General features: G+C 37.6%; 1 non-coding gene across 1 annotated transcript; it reads left to right on the forward strand.

Annotated features, from left to right (window-relative positions):
- The first annotated feature begins 1,313 nt into the window (after nucleotides 1-1,313).
- On the forward strand, nucleotides 1,314-1,420 carry LOC117277108 (small nucleolar RNA R71). Its single transcript, XR_004507388.1, has one exon. It is a non-coding gene; the product is annotated as a small nucleolar RNA R71 (small nucleolar RNA).
- Nucleotides 1,421-3,954: the final 2,534 nt, after the last annotated feature.

Genomic DNA, 3,954 nt, shown 5'->3' on the forward strand with positions numbered 1-3,954 from the left:
TTTTGTAGTTTCTAGCTTGGTTTTTATCCAGGAGAATCAACAATTGAGATTTATATGGTTAATAACTAAAATTAACTAAGAATATAAAGCTATTGACTAATGACTATCGCAACAAAGGTAAGCAAGGAAGTTATCAATGGGAGAAAATAGGGTTTTGATAGGATAGGTGCAAGATATTTGTTTGGGATCTAACTCTAAATAATTCACTCCTAATGTTCAAGTGATTCTCTCGAATTCACTCAATTATTAGTTCAAACGTTCAGCAAAAACTCCTCTCTCGATTAAGCCTTAACCTCAAAAGATGAACTAATGTAAGCACGTAAAGATATGCAAGAATGCGTAAAGGATGGGTCTTTGGGAAAACCTCTTTCGATTATTCTCCTAACTAGGTTTAGTCAATGATTCAACTAGCCTCTTTCGATTACTTAGAAGAGTCTATGATGTCACCCATCAATATAATGCAAAGATATCACAAGTCATGCCTCTCTCGATTATATGAACAAGTGAATATAGATGCAACAATTAAATCCTCCAAAAATGCTTCAATACATAAAACTAGAGTTATAATCTACAAACAATCATCAATACTTTCCCACTTCTCAAGGTCACAACATTCACTATTTCTTTGTGATTTCTCTCAGTATCAGCGGGGAGAGTGCCTGGAACCCTCTTAGATAATATTGTTGCAATCTTTCCCACTTGTCTCTCCAAGTTTCGAAAACCAGTGCCCAATTCTTTGGTAGCTTCCCCGTGAGCGTCCAACCTCTTATCTGTCTTGATAATGAAGGCCTTCATTAGATCATCTAGACCAGGCTGATTGGACTATTGAGGCTGAAACTACTGCCTATGCTGATTTTGGAAGACTGGAGTTCCTTGTCCGTGAGGTCTAGAGTTATTTTGTTGCCACGCATTTGCAGTACCTCCAGGTGAACTCCATGAAAAATAGGGGTGCCTCTGACCCATTGCATTATAATTTCCTATAACATTCACTTCCTCAGTTGAGGTTTGACACTCATGAGTAGGATGCCCTCTCCGTTATATATCAAATGTTGTATGAGGCTCACTTTGTATTGTAGCTAAGCTCGGCTTCCATATTTCTTTAGCCAAAGCATCAAGCTGTACATGCATAGATATGTTAGCATCAACCTAGTGAACACCTGTCGACCTTGTTCTTTCAGCACTCTCAGAAGGCCACTGATTTGCATCTTCAGACAACTCATCTTCATCAAAGGGCCTCCAACTACATTGCTCAGTGTTCTACATGAGGCCAGTGTCAATCCATCCCAAAAGTTCTGGAGTTGCATCCAGAGTTCAATTCCCTATGTTGACACTTTTTAACAATCTCCTTAAACCTCTCATATGCTTCAAAAATAGTTTCCGTATCTTTCTGGCAGAGGTTATGGATTTCCCTTCTAAACTTGCCCATTTTAGTTGAGGAGAAATATTTATCAAAGAATTTTCTAGTCATCTTCTCCCATGTTCTGATCGATCCCGTGGGTAAGCTTCGAAGCCACTGCTTTGCAGCATCTTTGAGTGTGAAGGGGAATGCCCTTAAGTAAACTTCATCTTGTGACACACTATTGCATTGAAAGGTGTTCATAATCTTCTCGAAGTCCATTAGATGGTTGTTTGGATCTTCGTTCATCTTCCCTCTGAAGACACAACAATTTTGAAGGGTTTGGAGAAACCCTTGTTTCAACTCGAAATTATTAGCATCAATTGGGGGTGGTCTAATACTTGATGAACCTTTATTGTAGACCAGTCTAGCATAATTGCCAAGTGGTCTCCCATGCAAGGGTTGATATTTATTAAGTTTGAGACCCCTCTCTTCTTCATAGATGTTCTGCGGATCTCTAATAGCTTCTTCCTCACCATCCCGTGTAGCTTGTTCTTTTTGTTGGGATGCTTCACTCACAGCCAAATCCACATTATCTTCACCGTTTCCAGCCATAAGTTCTTTGGTTAAGGACTACCCAACTTTTTCTGTTGTCTTGGTGAGATTTCTTTCCTTCTTCAGTTGTCGCAATTGTTTTTCAATTTTTGGCTCGTATGGTAGCACTTCCTTCGCAGAAGTTCTAGTCATGCACCACTCTGAACCTGTAACCTACGCACAGTCAAAGAATACCAAACGTAAAAAAGGGAAAGATAAAATAAAATAAAAATAAAAATTCTTTAATTAGCACTACAAACTATTTCAAACACTATTGATTGCCAATCCCCGGCAACGATGCCAAAATTTGACGAGCTCGAAACACACACTTAAATTATGCTCGCTAGTAAAAGATAGTATAGTATAATATCGTATCCATATGAATTGGAGTTAAATAATATTTTCATAGTTTCTAGCTTGATTGCTATCAAGGAGAATCAACAATTGAGATTTATATGATTAATAATTAAAATTAACTAAGAATCTAAAGCTATTGACTAATGGTTATCACAACAAAGGTAAGCAATGAGGTTATCGGTGGGAGAAAATAGGGTTTTGATAGGATAGGTGCAATATATTTGTTTGAGATCTAACTCTAAATAATTCACTCCTAATGTTCAAGTGAATCTCTCGAATTCACTCAATTATTAGTTCAAACGTTCAGCAAAAGCACCTCTCTCGATTAAGCCCTAACCTCACAAGATGAACCAATTTAAGCACATGAAGATATGCAAGAAAGCATAATGGATTGGTCTTTAGAAAAACCTCTTTCGATTATTTCCCTAACTAGCTTTAATAAATGATTCAACTAGCCTCTTTCGATTACTTAGAAGAATCTATGAACTCACACATCAATATAATGCCAAGATATCACAAATTATGACTCTCTCGATTACATGAACCAATGAATATAGATGCAATAATTAAATCATCCATAAATACTTCAATATATAAAACTAGAGTTATAATCCACAAATAATCATCAATACACCACATCCATCAAACTCTAAAGGTAACTACTCCATAAATATGGAGCAATTCATCACGGATAAAATTAAAGTATAGGAAAATATAAATTCAATCCAAACTCGTGTCTTGAGTGAGGAAGGAATGATGAAATCCTTGTGCTCATGTTCTTACAACCTCTCCTTAGCCTCCTTAAGTCGAATATATGTCAAAAGTCCAGAAAATAATATTTTCCCATGTATTTATACCAAGTAAGGTCAGGCCGAGACAAAATAACCTTCTCCTAGCCGAAGTAGGATTTTCATTCTGTAAATATTGCACAGGCGCACCGCATGGGGCGATGCGTCATGCGGGGCATAGTGGGGAAATCCAGAGAGTTGGTTCTAACAGACAGTAGTGAAATGCACAAGCGCGGCGCTCCACATGCCGCGTCAGTCGGGATTTCTTAGAGTACGAATGTTTCTTGCGTTTTGACATCCAGACTTGGTCCTGGACCCCCGAACACGATCCCGGCTTAATCCCTTGGGCCTTTACTCAGACTTCAATGCTCCAAATTACTCAAACTCATTCCATAACATCCACATAGATCGAAATCACTTCTAAAAGGAATAAAACACATAATAAGTGCAAAACACTATCAATTAAAGCTCAAAACGAATAAAGTACAGTAAATTAAAGTACAATAAGCGACTAAAACACGAGTTTATAGCCTGTCATCAGAGATTAGGGTGCTTAACATGATAAGGAGGTCATTTTATGAGTTATGTTAGTCGTATGCTAGTTGTGTCTTTTGTTTTAAAGTCAAGCGAGTTATGGAACAAAAGTTGGCAAAGGTCATCACAGGTTACATTCATAAATGAGCTGAATATTAGGTAAAATGTAGTTGAGCGTTCCTCCCATTATACTTGGAATTACTGGATGATACACCTATCAAATTGAAGATTTACAAGTCTAGTTTCGAACGCATTAAACCATTTAAAAATACGACATCGGAGTAGAGAGATATTCATATTTTTCCGAGACTGCGCAGGAAGCTCCTATAGGACACACTTTGTCGG

This window comes from Nicotiana tomentosiformis, chromosome 7, assembly GCF_000390325.3.
Source record: "Nicotiana tomentosiformis chromosome 7, ASM39032v3, whole genome shotgun sequence".
Classification (NCBI taxonomy): domain Eukaryota; kingdom Viridiplantae; phylum Streptophyta; class Magnoliopsida; order Solanales; family Solanaceae; genus Nicotiana; species Nicotiana tomentosiformis.